This window comes from Tursiops truncatus, chromosome 13, assembly GCF_011762595.2.
Source record: "Tursiops truncatus isolate mTurTru1 chromosome 13, mTurTru1.mat.Y, whole genome shotgun sequence".
Classification (NCBI taxonomy): domain Eukaryota; kingdom Metazoa; phylum Chordata; class Mammalia; order Artiodactyla; family Delphinidae; genus Tursiops; species Tursiops truncatus.
The window spans coordinates 29,690,396-29,711,203 of NC_047046.1; the positions used below are offsets into that span (position 1 = coordinate 29,690,396).

The 20,808-nt window shown below is 43.3% G+C and overlaps 1 protein-coding gene across 6 annotated transcripts in view; it reads right to left on the reverse strand.

Annotated features, from left to right (window-relative positions):
• The window catches only part of RALBP1 (ralA binding protein 1), a 44,117-nt gene extending 23,572 nt beyond the window's left edge, over positions 1-20,545 (reverse strand). For 2 of the 6 annotated variants that reach the window (XM_019920645.3, XM_019920649.3), the window contains exon 1: positions 19,941-20,088. The gene's annotated coding sequence lies outside the window, so the exon portion shown is untranslated. Of the gene's footprint in view, positions 1-19,470; positions 19,578-19,940; positions 20,090-20,398 lie in introns of those variants that run through there. The other 4 variants (XM_019920644.3, XM_073790527.1, XM_073790528.1 and 1 more) reach the window with 4 other exon arrangements.
• Positions 20,546-20,808: the final 263 nt, after the last annotated feature.

Consider the following 20,808-nt stretch of genomic DNA (forward strand, 5'->3'; position numbering starts at 1 on the left):
TATTATTGGGGTTTTTTTTAAACGAACAGGCCACTTTTTTTAGTCTCATAAAAATTGTGTTTTTGACAATATTTAATAGTGTGGGGAAAGCAATTTTATTTATAGCACAATATCAATTTTTAAATAAACATATGCAAAAAACTGTAAGAACAAGGGAACTTTAAAAATAATTATCTGTGAATTATAAGATTATAAGTGATCTTTTTACTCTTCTGCATTTCATAAGTTTTATACCCAGTATACATTACTGCTTGTCTAGTCAGGAAAAACATTAAACAGGAAAAATTCCATCAAAGGAGCTGTAAGCATCACTGTAATTTTTTAGGTTTTCTTCATAGGCCCTGACTGGCTTTTTTTTTTTTTTTTTTTTTTTTGCAGTACGCGGGCCTCTCACTGTTGTGGCCTCTCCCGTTGCGGAGCACAGGCTCCAGACGCGCAGGCTCAGCGGCCATGGTTCACGGGCCCAGCCGCTCCACGGCACGTGGGATCCTCCCGGACCGGGGCACGAACCCGTGTCCCCTGCATCGGCAGGCGGACTCCCAACCACTGCGCCACCAGGGAAGTCCTATTATTTTTCAAAAGTACATTCTATTCTTCCCTTAATTGAAGGGATGGTTTTGACCAGCCCAGGTTTGAGAGTTTAAAGAGAGCCAAGATCCCACCAGCCTATCAGTTACACATCACAGGTGAGGAAACTGAGGTCCAAAGACCCGGGAAGCCAAAGCACAGGTGCGGGGAAGGAGCATAGCTCGACACAGACAGACCACTGACGGGCATCCTGTCCCCACGGACCCATGTCATACGCCTCCCTGCATGCTGTCTTCCTCACGCCCTGGAACCCAGCCCTCCTTCCAGGATCTTTGTAGGGCCAATTCATACTCATCTTTTAACATTAAGCCTGCAGATGGGCACAAGGAATCTTTCTGGAGTGATGAAAACGGTCTAGATTTGACTGTGGTGATGGTTACAAACCGTAAATTGACATTTTAAGTGGGTGAATCTTATGGTATGTAAATTATACCTAAAAAAAAATGTTTTAAAAAAAGGATCAAGTACCAGCCACACTTTCTCCAGGAATCCCCCCTCATGCCCACCCCACCCAGTCTAAGCCATGCCCCCTTCCTGTGCCCGCAGAATGCGCGGAGCACACCTCCAGCGCTGCACATGCCTTGCTGGGCTTTAATGACCTGTGAGCACAGGGCCGTCTTGCCCAATAATTCGCGAGTCCTAGCATTTCACACAGCACAGGCTGCACAGGAAGTAGTCAGATGTTTGTTTACTTAACAATCTAATTAGTCTCTTCTATGTTCTCAACAGGCTGTGTCGGCTAATGACACAAAGATGAGAAGAAATGAACCAGCCCTTAGCCTCAACTTTTAATTACAGAAATAAAGAAAGGAAACCCACATTTTATTTGAGTTCCTGTGGCTTCAGGAACTTTCATATACATTAACTAACCTTATATGTCCTGTGAGAAAACTGTTTTTCCATGTTTACAAACTGCAGAACTAAGGCTCAGAGAAGTGAAGTAACTTACCCTATGCCACACAGCAAGAGATAAAACTGGGATCTGCTTGACTCGAAACACACATTCTTTCCAGTAACCTGCCCTCTACACACACACACACACACAAGAGGGCACACATGCCAGGAGGAGCAGGGCATTACAGACACAAGCAGAAATGTGGGGCTTGTTATGAGAACGGCAAGAAGACAAGTTGGACGGGAGCAGTTTCACGAAGAAGCAACACAAAAGACACTGAAAGACAAGGTGGCTCTGAACTGAGAGCCAACTGGAGCCAAGCTGAGGGGCTCAGGCACCACACATGGGTCATCACCAAGTCCAAGGCCAGGAAGTGACAACACTGGGGCTAAGGGGAATGAGGGCAGGACCGCGAACAACAGAATGCCAGGCGGGTTTGGACCATTCCCTGCTCTGTGCTGCTACAGCAGCTGGTGACTTACAGTTCAGTCTCCACACTGAACTGACAAAGAAGAGAGTTTTGTTCATGACGCACTGAACAGATTATCTTGCAAAAACTACTCCAGAGAAATAGCTGTTGACCTGACTCAGCCACAGTTGGGAGGAACAGAAGGGGAGCGGCTATCTGCACACAGGAAGGAGTGAGGCCCGAATAGAGGGCGATTTCAGAGGAAAGAACACACTGGCGCTGGGACTGTTCTGAGCACTGGAGAGCCACAGCAAGCCTGAACCTCGCTGAATAAGAGGGCAGAAGAGGGAGGCCTCGAATGGTCCACAGTAAATTTCAGCATAAATAGCCAAAGGAAAGAAAATAAAACAAATTAAAAAATTAGGAATTCCTACTCCTGAGGCAAAAGGAGAAATGATGTAAATTTGTAAACATTTAAGAAAGAATATGTATCCCTATTCCTCCTGGTGAACACAGCTAAGAGAAGACAACAGACTGACAGGTAGAGCAAGAAGGCAGACAGGCTAGGGACCTCGGGATCCGAGGACCAACACTGGTCCCTGAGTTTTCTTTTTGTCTCTACGTCTCAGACTTAGAGCAAAAGAAGCCAGACAGACGGGCGGGCTCAGATAAAAACAACAACAGAAGCCTGCCCTCTCCAGCTGAACGACCAGAAAGGGACAGCTCTGCCAGACAGAAAACTTTCAGATAATAGTGGTCTACTCCAGCCAAACACCACAGAAAAGTAATCAGGACAGCATGGCACTGGAGCAAGGACAGACAGACAGGTTAGAAGAACAAAACAGAAAATTCACAGGGACTCACATGTACACAGTCAACTGGTTGTCAACAAAGGTTCTAAAGGAATTCGGGGGGAAAGGAAAGTCTTCAACAAGTGGCATGGATAACCATGTGGGGAAGAGAGGTGGTGAGCTCCTCCATCACATCACCCACAAAGTGTAATTCATGATAAATCACAGACACGAGAACTTAACTGCTAAAAACTGTAAAACTTCTAAAATAAAACATATTTTTGAGACCTTGGGAGAAGAATATCCCAGACAGGACCAGAAAGCATTAACTATAAAGTTAAAAATTGACAAAGTAGACTTTTTAACAGAAGCAAACACTTCTGCTCATCAAAAGACACTATGGGGCTTCCCTGGTGGCGCAGTGGTTGAGAGTCCACCTGCCGATGCAGGGGACACGGGTTCGTGCCCCGGTCTGGGAGGACCCCGCATGCTGCGGAGCGGCTGGGCCCGTGAGCCATGGCCGCTGGGCCTGCGCGTCCGGAGCCTGTGCTCCACAACGGGAGAGGCCACAACAGTGAGAGGCCCGCGTACTGCAAAAAAAAAAAAAAAACACTATGAAGAAAATGAATAGTCAAGGCAAAGACGTTGAGAACAATTTACTGTGTGTATGTGTGTGTCCGTCTGTGTGTACGCGCCTCACGAAAGACTTACACCCAGAATATATAAAGAACTCCTACAATTCAACAATAAACAGACAATCCAAAACAAAAATGGGCAAAAGAGTTGAGCAAACAATTTACAAAGGAAAATATATGACTGGTCAATAAGCCCACAAAAAAGCTCCACATCACTAAACATCAAAGAAATGGAAATTAAAACCACAATGAGCTATCAACAGACACCATCTAGAAGGGCTAAGGTTCAAACAGAACTACAATTCCTAACATTGGTGAGGATGTGGGGCACTGGAAAGTTAAATATATTGCTGGTGGGAATGTACCATTTAACCACTTTGGAAAAGCATCAATATTTGGCAGCATCTTTTACAGTTGAACCCCTACCATATGACCCAGCAATTCCACTCCTAAGCATTTACCCAAGAGAAATGGAAACATATGTTCATGCACAGACATGATCCAAGTAACTTTATTCATACCAGATAAAAACTAGAAACACCTGCATTTCCAGCAACACTGGATAAACAAACTGTAATATGTTCACACAATGGGATATTAGCGTTTTTTAAAATGAACAAACTACTCATACATAGAAGAGAACATATGAACTTCAAAAGACAGCACACCAGACACGCTAGATTACATAAGGTGCGACTATTTATAGGAAGTTCTGGAACGGGCAAACTCACCTCTGTCAAAAGAATCGAGGCATGTGGTTGTGGGGATGTGGGGGAGAGGCAGGGACTGAGCACGAAGGAGCACGAGAGAACTTTCTGGTTTGATGGCTACGTTCTGTCTCTTGACAGGCATGTGGGCTACATACACGTATACATCTGTTGAAACTTCTTCTATTGAAACACCACTCTTACATTAGCTTCAGGTGTACCAGGGCTTAGACATTTACATCCGTTTGGAAATGAGGACCCTGGTAAGTCTCGTGACCACCTGTCCCCAAAGTCATTTCAATACTATTGACCATATTCCTTATGCTGCATGTTACATCCCTGGAGGTTTTTTTTTTTTTTTTTAATAACAGGGGGTTTGTACCTCTTAATATCCCTTTCACCTATTTCAACCCTCCACCTCCCTCCCTTCTGGCAACCACCCATTTGTTCTCTGTATCTATGAGTCTATTTTCATTTTGTTTTGCTTGTCTTGTTTTTTAGATTCCACATACAAGTGAGATCATACGGTATCTTTCTCTGTCTGACTTATTTCACTTAGCATAATGCCCTCTAGATCCACCCAAGCCGTCACAGAAAAACATTAAACTGTGCATATCACTGAAAATAAATTAATAACATCAATAAAATCCCTCAGATGGGGGGAAAAAAAGCTATGGAAGCTATATAGAGATGATCATGAGCCATTAAAAAATATGAACTCTCCTTCTCAAACGTTGCTACTCCCACCTTTACCTTCAGCATCCCACCTCCCCCCACACCCAAAATCACTACAACAGGAATGTCTACTTCCAGTCTTTCTCAACTGAAAGCCTGTGGCTGGTACCTGTGCGAAATCTCTCTCCAGAGAAAACTGAAGATATAAAAGGTTACTTCTGCAATATCTAACAAAAACTATTAAAAGTATACAGCAAAAACCATACATCTGGAATTTTACTGTAGAACCCCCCAAAATTATAACGTTGAAATGAAATTTTTCACATAAAAAGAACAGTTATGACAGTTATAACTGAGGTAAAGCCAAAAAAAAAAGTGTCATAAAACTAGACTCAAACTTAATAATTGCTTAAAAACATCCACTCCTCCAAAGAACTAGGATATGCATTGTTCTTAAAATAGTCTTTTCTGCTCATGCACCACTATTAATCAGCACACATAATAATAATCATTCACCCATGCAAAGGGACAAAACAATATAAGTAGGAAAGACAGATTGCTAAATTAAAGTCTCCTGAAATGAGCTTTTGAGAATAACTCCAATGATTTATTAAACTTGATAATTCAACACAGAAAAAGGCCTCGTCCAGAAAACCCATAGCTTGCTTAACTAGCTCACAAGTTAAGCAAATCCAGTATTTATAAACTTTCTTTATTAAATACCAGGCTATAAGTCACTGGAAGCAGCTTTTCCTCATTTTTACGGTTTTTAAAAATAATCTGTAAATTAAGTCTCTAACCCAAATCTCTACAAGGGAATCCAAACACTGATTCATTAGTACCTCACATACTGAACACTAACCAGCATTAACCTACCATCTGGGAATGTCCAACTTTGTAAGCAGTATTTGCACGCCCAGTACGTTCTTATTCTTCAAATTTTCTCAGAATTAAAGGACAAGAGTGTCCAGATCACAAGGGACCGCCCCACACCATACATGAAGAGACCCACGCCAAAGCACATCATGAGGTTTTGGGGTACAGAGGACAGAAGGATGATCCTGAAAGACTCCTGCAGGCAGGGAAGAGGGCAAGCAACTTACATACAAAGGATCACGATCAACTTGTCAACAAGAACACTGGAAACTTAAAGACAATAAAGGAATATCTTCAAACCTCTGACAAGACAGCTAGTTCCAAGGACCATTCAAGTGCACAGGTAGAATAAAGACGTTCCAGACACACAGTGGCAAGGACTGTACTACCCCCGTACACTTGTTCAAGAATCCTGATGCCCTGAAATGAGACCCTGATGGGCAGCAAGGAACCCCATGAAAAGCAGGCCTGTGATCAGCTAGTGACACAGTCCCTGTGACCCAGGGGAAGAAGAGCTCCAAGGACAAAGGGAGTCACAGACATCTGACTGCGGAAAAGAAGAGTAAGACCTGGTAAAGAACCGCTGGAGCTTTTGGAATATATCTGTCATGAGAACAGAGTAAAAAGCAAATAAAAATAAGAGATAACCATTAACTCTAAGAAAAAGGAAAAGGTAGATGAGAAAATGAAATTGTAGTCTACTGCCTGGCTCAGGGTTACACAGTATTTGTATGATCATCACCATGAAAACGATGGGTGCTGACAGAATCAAACACCGTGCAGGGCAGGATGATGCTGGGGGGCTGGGGGCAGGGGGCCCGGCGAAGGTCTGAGACACCCAAATCCTCATCTACCCTAACACCTAGGTTAACACAAGACATCCAAAACTGCTATCTTCAAAAACAGCAGCTTAAGGATATTATTTAGATAAAGGAAATAAACACCAAAAAAAAATAGCTGAAAGGAAAAAACTAAGACCGAGAGGGGTGCAGGAGCGAGGCGGGGAATAGTGCAAGTCTTTAAACTGGGCTGGGGGTCCCCAAGACCACCCGCAGGGTCGGCAATTCTCTAGATGGACTCACATAAGTCAGCACACAGTCATGCTCACGGCTGCGATTTATTACAGAGAAAGAACACAAAGCAAAAAAACAAAGGAAAAGGCACAAGGAACCAGGCACACGCTCCCGGGAGTCCCCGGGCAGTGGAGTCACAGGGACACGTGTGAAGCACCGTGTGCTGGGCAGCTCCTCACTCACAGCCTGAGGTCCCCGTGGAGCCCGGTCACACTGGTGTTCTCCGCCGGACGGGTACCGAAATCCCAGACTGCCAGAAAGACGGCAGGTGTTCCGCGTAAACCACACTGTTTTACAAACCACTGAGGCCCAGTAAGCTGCTCTTCTCATTTAGAGACAGTTTTATATGCTCTAGGGAACAGGTATACAAAGAGAAATCCCCATCAAGGGATTTTTCTTAAAACATGAATATTACTGTCCAAGAAAAAAATGTTAAGTTTATAAACTGAGGTGAGACAAATAATCCTTCAGACGAGGCAGATAAGGTTTAGAGGGTTTCCTATCATTCACGGTGAAATCCTCGCCATGCAAATATGTGCGAGGTTTATGGCGTGTGCCCCGTGATGCAGACCAGTATACACAGTTACAGGACTGAGTAATTTCTCATGCACACTCCCACAGACCAACTGTCAGCCCATTAGGCTGTTACATAATTAGTCCTTTCAAATCTTCCAGCATTTGCTTAGGTCTATACTTCAGTAGAGATTTTACTCTTGGGTTACTGTTTCTTTTCTGTACTCTCCTTATAGATCATCAAATTTAATCTTTATTTTAGTTTCTCCCCTACCCCCAGGGGCTTATCCAAACAAATAAACTTTCAATTAGCACCTCACATGCCACTCACAGAAATTCACTGAATGACATAGTGATTTAATGTTTTCCACTCAACATTCTCAGTGTCACTGATTAAAACAATATGCCTGAGACAAGATATGTGTGTAAAATCAGTTTAAAAGATTTGAAATTCCGAAGTTCATCATAATGAATACGAACGTATGAATGTCTTTTTAAGGCTGACAATAACTTTTACATGACTGATAAGAAAACAGAAAAATTCACAAGTTATTTTAGGACACTGATATAATGCAAAATGTAAAAATCAATGTCCAGATGAAACAGAAATCTAAAGGGCACAGATTATGTCCATTATTTAAGTGAACGTTCAAACTCTGAGGATCAGAATGCCAGGTGCTGGAAAATGAGCAGCCAAAACATACAGGATCTAGCAGCCAGAAATAATCCCACCTTCTGCCTGGGATGAAAGGCTGCAGAGGACACAATCCAGTTCTACATACAGCTCTCCAAATCAAAGAGTATGTATATGTATTAAGTATGGGGAGAAAAGTCCACATTGCCTTTACACAAAATCAAAGGTGCTATCATCAGCAGTCACTCTAATTCAGAGGACAAAAAAAAAGTTTTCTTATTAAAAAAACAATAAATATCATTTGGTATTATCAGTAAAACAGCACATTTTTAAAGTAATGATATATCCTTTGGCTGGGGGGGAGGGTGGTGTCTTTCCTGCCACATTTCATAATCACAAAATCTATTCTCAAGTAAATAGTAAATTAGAAGTTAACTTGGGGCCGGGGGAGACCAACAAACGTTATTTAATAATTTTTAAAATGCACACCATTGGTTACAACAGAAACTGGGTAAAAGTATCTAGTCCATGGTTCCCAGTGTGCGGAGGCACCCAGAGCACTGTAAGCAAACTCATCCCGGCCACGGGGAGCTTACATTTGAAGGAAACAGAGCGGTATTCAACATCTGCCAGACACTGTACAAACTACCAGCTAAAAGAAGTTCAGTTTCAACATTAGACTGTGCACATTCCTTTCAACAGCATACCTCTGTGAAGCTGGGTTTTCTGGGGTAGCTATGATTTAAAGAAAAAAAAAATGGGGGACTTCCTTGGTGGCACAGTGGTTAAGAATCCACGGGTTCGAGCCCTGGTCTGGGAAGATCCCCACATGCCACAAAGCAACTAAGCCCGTGCACCACAACTACTGAGCCTGCACTCTAAAGCCCAAGGGCCACAACTACTGAGCCCGTGTGCCACAATTACTGAAGCCCACGCGCCTAGAGCCTGTGCTCTGCAACGAGAAGCCACCACAATGAGAAGCCCACGCACCACAACAAAGAGTAGCCCCCGCTTACCACAACTAGAGAAAGCCCACATGCAGCAACGAAGACACAATGCAGCCAAAAATAAATAAATAAATTTATTTTTTAAAAAAATCAACATGGAACAAGAAATAAGGGGTGGTGCTGTCCAATCTGATTGCAAAGTATTATAAGCTGTGTGGTGTCCAATAGGCACACACAGACCACTAATTTTAGTTATTTAAGAGTGAAATAATTTATTTTCTCTTTCAGCTATCGTGTACTATTTTTTCAAATGGTTACTAAATTGCCAAGCCATAAATACGAATTTAGTTGTGTGGGCCTAACAACATAATTCAGCATACTATTAAGCATTTCCATTAGGCTGACACCAGGTCTAAGAACAAGATATGTATAAGATGAGGCTGAAATATCGTGTCACAAAAGAAAGACGTTATGAAAGATGCTTGGAATCAAGACAAAAGGACTCAGAAGTCAACTAGAAGAAGCTTCCACTGGCCAAAGATGGGACTATATTAGTGCCAATAAAATTAATAACTGCCATGAAATAAAGTATCAAGTATATTTAAATCCATGAGTTCATAATGATACTCAAAAATAAAATTCAGGCTTCCCTGGTGGCACAGTGGTTGAGAGTCCGCCTGCCGATGCAGGGGACACGGGTTCGTGCCCCAGTCTGGGAAGATCCCACATGCTGCGGAGCGGCTGGGCCTGTGAGCCATGGCCGCTGAGCCTGCGCGTCCGGAGCCTGTGCTCCGCAACGGGAGATGCCACAACAGTGAGAGGCCCACTTACCACAAAAAAAAAATACTAAAATAAAATAAAATAAAATTCATTGGTCACTTTGGAGGATGCTAGAGAACCATGTAATTATTTGGAATAACTGGTAAATGGGGGGGGAAGCATTTATTTTATCCTGAATCTGCTATACAAAGTGTTGTTCAGTGAAGTTTCTTTCTATCAAAATCTTCCATCTAATAAAGAAAGAAATAAAAGACTGTCACCACTTAATAAGCAATTTAAAAATAGATACTGGCAATGATCAATGACTGCTAATAACACAGACAAAAAAGAGAGAAAATCACACCAGCCTCGCAAAAATAAACTAATGAAAACTTAATCTGATTAAGCCTCAAAATCTGGGGATATGCAATTTAGTTTCTTTAGTTAATACCAAAGAAAAAGAGAGGGGAAGGAGGAAGAGTGGGGGGATGAACTTAAAAATTAAGAGACTTAAGACCAAAAATGAGAAGACAAGCCACAGACTGTGAGAAAATATTTGTAATATACCTGATATAGGACTATTACCCAAAATGCACAAAGAACTCTTATAACTCAACAATAAGAAAACAAGCTAATTGAAGACACCTCACCAAAAAAAGATATACAAATGACAAATACACATATGAAAAGATGCTCCATATCATATATCACTGGGGAATTACAAACTAAAACAACAATGAACGTGACTAAAATAAATCTAGATTTTTAAAAAATTGTTAAAAAAAATTTTTTTGTAACTATGTGTGGTGACAGATGTTAACTAGGCTTATTGTGGTGATCATTTCACAATATATACAAATATCAAATAATTATGTTGCACACCTGAAACTAATATAACGTTACATGTCAATTATACCTCAAATTTTTTAAAAAATGACCTTAAGAAAGAAATGAGATACCACTATAGATCTACTGGAATGGCCAAAATTCAAAACGCTGACAACAGCAAGCACTGGCGAGGATGTGGCGCAACAGGAACTCTTATCAGTGCTGGTGGGAATGCAGAACGGTGCAGTCACTTAGGAAGACAGTTTGGCAGTTTCTTACAAAACTAAATATACTCCTTCCATACAATTCAGCAATCATGTCCTTGGTATTTGCCCAAGGAGTTGAGAACTTATGTCCTTACAAAAACCTGCACATGGATGTTGACAGCAGCTAACTTACAGAAGTATGTTTATTCATAACTGCCAAAACTTGGAAGCAACCGAGATGTCCTTTGGTACGTAAATGGATAAATAAATAAAACTGTGCTAGAAGCCAAACAATGGAATATTATTCCGCACTAAAAAGAAATGAGCTCTCGAGCCATGAAAAGACATGGAGGAAACTTAAATGCCTATCACTAAGTAAAAGAAGCCAGTCTGAAAAGACTCCATAACAGATGATTCCAATTGCATGACATTCTGGAAAAAGCAAAACTATGGAGAGAACAAAAACATCAATGGTTGCTAAGGGGTGGGGGAGGAGGGGGAGAGAAGGATGAACAGGCAGAGCACAGAAGATTTTTAGGGCAGTGAAAATACTGTATGATACCACAGTGATGGATACATGTTGTTATAAATCTGTCCAAACCCATAGAGTGTACACCAAGAGTGAACTGTAATGTAAACTATGGCCTTTGGGTGGCAATGCATGTCAATGTCAGGTCCTCACTTGTAACAAACGTCCCATCTGGTGGGGGATGCTGATAACGGGAGAGGCTGTGCACGTGTGAGGCTGGGGGCATATGGGAAATCTCTGTACCTTCCTCTTAATTTTGCTGTGACCCCAAAACTGCTCTAAAAAAATAAAGTCTGAATTTTAAAAAACAGTAACCTGAGGAAGCAAAATCTGATGTCATAATATGCTCATTTTCTTAAAATGCTAAGTTTAGTTGAAAAATGTAGCATGGTATCTGCTGCTTTTTAATTGCTTGTTACCATTCTAGGGGGATAACAAAATGGACTTCAGTGAGCTTTTTCTTCATTTTTATATTCACACTTTCTTCTCCCATAGTTTTCCACAGAAAGTCAAAGTTCTTTTTTTTTTTTTGGCCATGCCACGCGGCTTGCGAGTCTCAGTTCCCCCACCAGGGACTGAACCCGGGCCATGGCAGTGAGAGCCTGGAATCCTAACCACTAGGCCACCAGGAAACTCCCTAGAAAGTCAAAGTTCTTTATTCGCTATTTCTACTTTGGAAGGAACAACTGAAAATTGCTAACATCTTAAAATTACAGCTTCAATTTATGAGTTTTCCTTTAAAAGCTTTCTTCCCAGTGGGGGGGGGGGGAGGGGAGCTTTCTTCCTTCATCTCCCTCTCCCTCCTTTTTCTCAAGAGTAGTTACTTATCCAAATATATTTATCTAAAGGCACCTATCACTGGCAGGTTGGCGAAAGAGCTTATTCATAAAAAGATTAAGGAGAAAGTCCCAATCACACAAAAACACTGTTTTTATAACTGAAAAACATACCTCATTTTTAAACAATGGCAATGGCATGCACTTGTATTCTCAACCTGTCACAATATCTGGCTTTCAATTTGTAGTGCTTTTGAATTAATTTAACCTTCAATTGAGAATGAAGGGTCATGCTTCATTACATCAAGGTATCAGCTCTGAAGCAATTCCAAATGAGTTCTACTAGCATTTTTGTTTTTAGTTACCTTTTAGGCAAAAGCTTCATATTTAAATATCTGTACAACGTTTCAAGGTGATCAGTTTGAAGGGCTTCACTCAAACTGATCAAATGTAAAGAAACAGGCCTAGTGCCTGGTAGATAGTAAGCACTCAACAAATAAATGCCTTGTTCCACAATTTACATCATGACTGTTTAGAAGAGAATGTATACATGTTTACACATTCTTTGCCTGTATGTGTATAAAACACCTCTGGAAGAATATACAAGAAAATATTAAGGTGTGGTCTCTTCAGTGGTATCTTTAATGGCTGAGGAAAACACAATCATATTATTTCCATCTCACCCAGGCCCCCATTCCTCAGTAAAGAAACTGGGAGATACCCTGATGGAGAGAGAATACAGTAAACAGGAAGTAATACAGCACAGTCGTAGGCTTGAGTAAGTACCATCACCCTTCATAAGCTGGGCTTCCTTATCTGTAAATACTGACATCTACCTGGCATGGCACTGCCAAGACTAAACAAAATGGTATTCCTGGTACTCAGTAAGTAGCAATAATAATTATTAATCAATATTTAACTTTGCTATTAACTATACAAAACATTATAAAAATATTTGGACAAAACTTGAGATTTTATAAACTATATCCTCCCCCACCCCATAAAAGTGTGAAAAAGGAAGAGTTTTACTGCTTTTTCCTTCCTTGACCCCCATTTTAAAAGACCTTCGCAAAATCGTAAGCACATTTTAAAAAACACCATAAACAAATGTAAGAAGCCAAGAAGAAACTTAGAGAAAAAATACTGGCACTAGACATGACAAATACTTTTCAAAATTAATTTTTAAAAAAGAAAAACGGTTGAGGATTTGAACATGAAGCACACAAATACTTTTAAAATGAAAAAACAGGGAATTTAAAAGATGCTCTTTTTTACCCACCAATTTTCTAAAGATGAACAAGTTTGATACCCCACAATGGGAGGGTGTGAAGAAAGAGACACGTTCACACGCTACTGGTAAAAGTGCAAACTGTTACATTTAGAAGGACAATTTAGCAACACCTACCAAAAATTAATATTCTGACCTAGCAATTCACTGTTAAAACCTTAGCTCCCCTTCCCTGGTGGCGCAGTGGTTGAGAGTCTGCCTGCCAGTGCAGGGGACACAGGTTCGAGCCCTGGTCTGGGAGGATGCCACATGCTGCAGAGCAACTGGGCCCGTGAGCCACAACTACTGAGCCTGTGCTCCGCAACAAGAGAGGCCGCGACAGTGAGAGGCCGGCGCACCGCGATGAAGAGTGGCCCCCGCTCACCGCAACTAAAGAAAGCCCTCACACAGAAACGAAGACCCAACACAGCCAAAAATAAATAAATAAATAAAATTTTTTAAAAAAAACCTTAGCCCCCAAATACACAAAAGTAAGCAAAGCACTGATTATGATAGCCAAAAAACCTTTATTATGTTACATCTCTACAAGCACCTCAAAGTCCTTAGGAAAAAAGCAAAGAACACAGAAAGAGAAAATACTAACCCAACTATATGCTGTCTACAAAAAATTCACTTGAACTATAGTGACAGAGGCAGCCTAAAAATAAATGGAGTACTAAATAAACAGATGGAGTGATGTAAAACGACAGCTTAAGAACTCCAAAAGTTCACCCCTCCATAAAAGCACCTAAACTTGGTCAGAATCAACTTTTTCACAACACTGGAAACTAAGCAAAAGCTTGCAGCAATCCAGGGAGCACTTATTCAAGAAAAACAGCTGAATCTTCCTTAAGAACATAGAACTTTGTGGTATTTAACTTTCTCTAGTCCTATCCTGGGCTTCCCAGATCAGTGGCACCCTTGAAACTAACAGCCCACATTCCCAGCACTGGTTCAGCAGAACAAACCTCATTTGCAAACAAACTGAAATTATTATTCCAGGCTCCCTGGAAGACCTACCTGCTGAAAAGGCTTGCTTTATCTCACCTAAATGCTGCTAACTCAGAACCACCACCACCACCACCACCACCACCCCCGGGGTAAGGCCACTAGGGGGCTGGCAGAGGTTTTAGCTGCTACCACCTGAAGCATCAGGTAACAGCTGGGGCAAACACTAGGACCAAAACCTTGAGAGGTGTTTTGGGGAACAAGGACCTTGAAAAGCTTCAACAAATTCCTGGAAATCTAGGAGAAACGTGTGCGCGCAGGGCTATGTACATGCTCAGGAGTTTTGCCAGACGAAGAATTCTTGGTTAGCAGTTTTTTCCTTTCAATACCTTGACTATGTTATCCCACTGCCTTCTGGCTTCTACCGTTTCTCATGAGAGGGCAGCTGATAATGATATTGAGAATCCCCTGTATGTGATGAGTCATTTCTCTCTTGCTACTTTGAAAATTCTCTCCTTGTCTTTGTCCTTAAACTAGTTGATGTGTCTCCGGTGGATCTCACTGAGTTTATCCTACCTGAGAAAGCCCTCCACCCTCACCTCTGGATGACCTTGACCTCTGTACAAACAGGAAATGAAAGCTAAGACAGAGTTGTAACGTGGTTGAGTACTGAAGGTACACCCCCAAGAGATGTACAGCACCCCTCTGAAAATATCGGGAGATGTTTTTGGTACTAAATGTTTAAGGAAATCTCTGTCCAATCATTAGCTGAAGCCTCTGTTCTGTTAGCTTACTGGTCAGCTAATGACTGGTCATTAGCTGCCAAAAGAATAAAACAGGAATAAATGTAACGAAGGAGGTGAAAGAGGCATACACTGCTAACTACAAAACACTGCTGAGAGAAATTAAAGTAGACCTAAATAAACCCCTTTTTAACAGATTGAAAGATTCAGTATCATTAAGACAACAATGTATTGCTGTAACTCAAAGTGATCTATAGATTCACGGCAAAATTTCAACAGCCTTTTTTGCAGAAATGGAAATCTGATCCTCAGTTTAATATGGAATTGCAACAGGCCCTGAATAGCCACAAAAAAATAACGAAGGAGAACAAAGTTAGAAGACTCATACTTCCTGATTTCAAAAGGTACTACAAAACTAGCATAACCAAAGCAACGTGGTACTGGCATTAGGATAAATATATTGACCTATACAGTCGATCTGAAGAGTCTAGAAATAAACCCAAACATCTACGGTCCATTGATTTTCAACAAGGGTGTCAAGACTATTCAATGGGGAAAGAATGGTCACTTCAACAGATGGGAATGGGATAATTAGATTTCCACACACAAAAAATGGACCCAATCTCAGACCATATACAAAAATTCACTCAAAATGAATCAACATCGAAATATAAGAACTAAAACCTAAACTAAGGTTTTAGAACTAAGAACTAAATATAAGAATAAAACTCCTAGAAGAAAGCATAGTGTAAATCTGCAAGCCCTTGGATCTGGCAATGGATTCTTAGATATGATAACAAAATCATGAGTAACAAAAAAAATAAATTGTACTTCATCAAAATTTAAAACCTTTGCCTTGGGCATTAACAAGAAAGTAAAAAGACTACCCAGAGAATGGAAGAAAGTATTTGCATATCATATATACTGATAAGGGTCCAGCATCCAGGATATGTAAAGGAACATTTACAACTCAACAACAAGAAGATGAACAACAAATGTTAAAATAGGCAAAGGACTTGAATAACTATTTCTCCAAAGAAGATATACAAATGGCCAATAAGCACATGAAAAGATATTCAACACCATCAGCCACCAGGGAAACTCAGATCAAACCCACAATGAGATACCAATTCACACCTACCAGTATAGCTAAAATTTTAAAAACCAGAAAATAACAAGTGTTGGTGAGGATATGGAGAAATCAGAGTCCTTACTCTGGACAGTGAAATGGTGCAGCTGCTTTGGGAAACAGTTTGGCAGTTCCTCATACTGTTCAATATAAAAGTCACCACATGACCCGGCAATTCTACTCCTCGGTATATACCCAGGAACAATGAAAACATATTTCTACACGAAAACTTGCACATTCACACTAGGAATATTCATAATAGCCACAAAGTAAATAACAACTTAAATGTTCATCAATGGATGAACAGATAAACAAAATGTGGTATGACCAAGACAGTGGAATATTACTCAGCAATAAAAAGGCATGGAGTACTGACACCTGCTACAATATAGACGGACCTTGAAAACATGATGCTGAGTAAAGAAAGTCGGTCACAAATGATTACATACATGATTCCATGTACATGAAATGTCCAGAATAGGCAAAACCACAGAAACAGAAAGTAGATAACTGGTTGCTAGTGAGTGGAAGCAGGGGGAATGGTGAATGGCTGACAATGAAGAAGAGGGGTAATGAAAAGGTTCTAAAACTGATCGTAGAGGTGGTTGCACAACTCTGAACACACGAAAAACCACTGAATTGTTGTGCACTTTAAAAGGATCAATTTTATGTTATATGAATATCTCAATAAAGCTGTTATAAGAAAAGCAGGCTCAAGTCTTTGCCAAGTTAAAACTCCCTTCTTAACCCTTTATTACCCTCTGCTAACACTTCTTTCTATTCTTCCCTTCACAGCTAAGATTTGTTTATTCTTGAAATAACCTACATTTGCTTTCTCCACTCTCTGACCTCCCATTAACTCAACTCAAACTTAGCTCCCTCCCCAAATGGTAGCATTAAGTAGGATGCTAAGAAACTGCTCTCACTTAGTTATCAAATTCAACAGACTCCTAAAAATCCATGTTTCACTCGAGTTCTCAAAGCATTTGAAATACAGCTTCCTTTATTCTTATTTTTTCTGGAGAGGCAGTTGTGAAGTATAGCTTCCTTTTGAAATGATCCCATTTGGGCTTCTACAACATCTCCTCATGATTTCTCAGCGTTTCTCAACACATAGGAATTTCCCTTTCCAGTTCTTCTCTCTGGCTTCAAATGCTATTGCCCTCCATCGCCTATTTCCAGGACCATTCTCCATCAGTAAACTCTTCCTATGCCGTGTTACCTAAATCAAAGGCTTCAGGAACCACCTATAAGATAGCTTGATGACTCTCCTATCAAGACCTTTCTCTTGTGCTCCAAACCCACACACAAGCACTTCTACCTGGATGTTTTACAGATAACTCCTATGCAGTGTATCCAAAAGCTAAAATACTGTTCCTCCCCAGATTTGCTCCTCTTCCTGAATTCCCTGTCTCAGCATACTTTACCGTTTGTTGTCTATTCAATCACCTAAGTTAAAATCCAAGTCATCTTATCCTACTATTTCTCTCTCACTCCCCAAATCCAAGTGTCACTGAACTCTATTAATTCGGCCTCCTAAATATTTGTGCTATTAACTTATTCCTCTGCATCTCCACTGATTCTACCTTAGTTTAGGCCCTTACCTGTCACCTCAATTATTACAAAAACTCCTCACCAGTCTTCCTGCATCCTCCTTGTTGTCCCTCCATCCCTTCTGAAATCTATACTCTACAATAACCAGCATGGTCTTTCTAAAATGAAAACCTTATCATGACTCTTTCCTGGTGAAAATCCATAAGCTCTCTTATTATCTAAAGGAAAAGCCCTCGAGAATCCTCAGAATAGCACAAAGTACTTGAGGACTGATCTGTGCACCCTTATCGTATGCTACTTACCCTGTAAGCCCAATCCTACAGCTGCAGAGAACAACTTCCCGTTCTTGCGATGCTCTCTCTCCTCCTGTCCAACTTTCCCTTGGCCTTCCTTTCCTTTCCCAAGATTTCTGCCTCAGTCATGCCTAAACCTTCTTCGGGTTCAAGGACATAAAGTATAAAGCACCTAATACAATGCTTGACACACAGCAAGGAGTTACAATGGGTTGAGAGGCTTAGACCTCTTCTTCATCCTGTCTCAGTGACTCTTGTCTGCTTCGAGGTTAGGCTGACTTACATCACCTGTCTACAAGACTACTCCTAATTTGGTCTCTGCCTACGTCCCCAGTTTCACATCTTGCCACCACCCTCGGCCCTCATCAGCCGCACCTGCAGATCCTACAACTCACTCTGTTCGGACTCCCGCGCTCTTCTCACACTGCTCCTCCCGCCTAAATGCCCATCCTTTCTAAGCCTGTATACTCACTGCTCTCATCCTCTCCCATACGCTTTTCCTGACCACTGCCCCTTGCTCAGTCTCTCCTCCTCTTCCCTCAAGACACAGACCACTGCCTCCTTTGAACACCCACTGCACTCTCCGTCCTTCCTCCGCTCAAAGCAACCTTAAAAACATATTGTACTTGCGGAAGTTCAAGTAAGTGAGAAAGTCTTACCACCCTGAAGGCAGGGGCACTGCCTCATGCATCTGTAAGTCTCCACAGTACCTGCTGCACAGAAATTACACTAAATGACCTGCATTTTCCCTTTTTCCCTCTACATATACTAACCTAAGTTCCTATCAGACATTTTCGTTCAAAAAAGAAAGAACATACTTTTGCGTTACATTCTGGGCCCAACCTCTCCTTGCCAAGCAAACACCTGTACAAATTAAAGTTAATATGCACTTGCTGATACCACTTCTGTTTTTTCTAAAGTAGGGGAGAAATGGTCCCTGGAAGATCTAAAATGAGAAATACTATTTTAAAGAGACAGTAAATTATGTCGCATAGCTTCAAGATACTCTGTTTAAAAGAATTATTTCCCAACGGTCACTGTTAAACTAGCCCACCTCGCTTACATCTATGGGTCACTTTGAAAAGTGGAAACCCTTCTACTAACTTCCTTCCTACCTCTACTACTTGCCAATACAGTTTACAGCAATCACTCATTCTCAGGAAGATACTCAGAAAGGAATTATCAAGTCACCAAGATAATTCGGAAGGCAGAAAGTGAAGTTACCTTTCTCATTCCCAGACCCACTTATTCATTTAGAAGCGCTGCCTCCGTGGCCAGCAAACCACAGGTGGGCCTGTTCCTCATCATCGCTACTTGAATATTCTGTGAACTACCGCCCAGCATGATGGACTGCCACCCAAAGTACTGCAGCGCGGGGACAAGCCCGCTCCACCCAACAGAACGTTGAGTGAAAGCTCTCCTAATGAGGCTCGTCGGTGTGTTAACTCAGCGTCCAAACGACGGTATTTGCACCTGCACGTTCAAAACTCGAGTTAACATTTTAATTATTTTCAAGCATTAGATCAGGCCTTAGAGGAAAGATGCTCTGCTTGCTCAAGACGGAGGCTCTGGAGTCATGAATCCCCAAACCTGAAGCAGCATAAGGACTTCAGGTAAGGCTGAGGTGTGGGATATCTGGCGAAACCTGTTTCACTCTCACAACGATAAACACACACACACACGCACCCAGCTGACCTCCATAAGAGCCTTTGGGCGCCAGCCCGCTTGACAAGGAGTTGTGAAAAGAATTCCCAACTCGGCTCTGCCGATGCCCTCGCAGCACCCAGGAGCCCTGCCGCTTCCACGAGCCCTCCCTCCTCACCGGGCGCGCACCGGAGACCCGTCAGCATCCCGGCCGCGATTATGTAAAAGACCGAGTCCCTCTCCCCCGTCCGAGGCCCGGGCCCCGGGTAGGGCCCAGCTCCCCACCCTCCCCGCCCAGACCCAAGAGCCGCGACCAGCGAGCGGGAGAAACGGGCAGGGCGGACCGGAGCCGCGGACAAGCCGCCAGAACCAGCCGCCCCCGGCAGCCACGCCCCCGCCCAGCCGCCCCGCGAGAGCCCGGCCCCGCAACCGCCTGACAGACGCCACGAAAAGGCGCGCGGACGGCTTCGGACAGCGGGGCCCCGCCGCGACCCCCACCCGCCCCGCCGCCCGCCACTGACCTGCGCCGCCGCCTCGCGACCGCCCGCCGCCGCGGCCGCCTTCTGCGCTGCGCCCCCGGCCGGCCTCGGGCGCCCCATTCCCACCCCGCCCCAGCCTCCGCCTGTTTACAATGATTGGGACAGAACCCGGCGAGCCGGCCCAGAGCGCACGCGCACTCCCTCCTCCCGCTGCACCCTGCTTCCCGGGTCCTCCTCTCGGCGCTGACGGCCGGGGCCGTCCAGGGCCGGCGCCCTGTGCCCCCGCGCGGGGCATGCTGGGATGGGTAGTCCTCGGAAACCCAGCGCCCAGTCCGCAGGCGGCCCTCCGCCGGGAGCCGCACTACAACACCCAGGAAGCATGGCGCCTGCCCGGCCGAGGGGCCAACTGGGGAGACCCGGGAGCGCGCGAGAGAACGCGCCGCGCCAGAGCTCCGCCGGCGCCTGCGCAGTTTCTGGGGGCCGGGAGGACGCGCGCTTACCCGCGCTAGCTCCGCGAGGACCGTTGGGGGCAGAGACGGTCGAGGTCCGGAGAAGGGCAGACGTAGTCCTGTCCACGCTTCGGGCAGCCTGTTCCCCAGCTACGGAGGCGCAGACCTTCTGCACCGCGGGCTTCAGCCCTAACCAGTTAAACCGGCCCGGAGGCCGGCCCAGCCGCCGCTGGGTGGGGCTCTCCGTGGCCCGGGCTGGGAGGGGAGTCTGGCTTGGGGTGGGGACTTTTGCTGGGGGCTTGGATGCAGGAAGCGCCGTGGGCTTCCGAGGAGAAACTTGTCTAGAACTCTGTATCGGGACTGGCCTCAGCGTTCCTAAAATGGGTGTCGACGAGGACCTCCCTTGGTCCTTGCGGCGCAGCGGGGTCCCCACCATGTACCGAGGAGGTCCTGAATCAGAG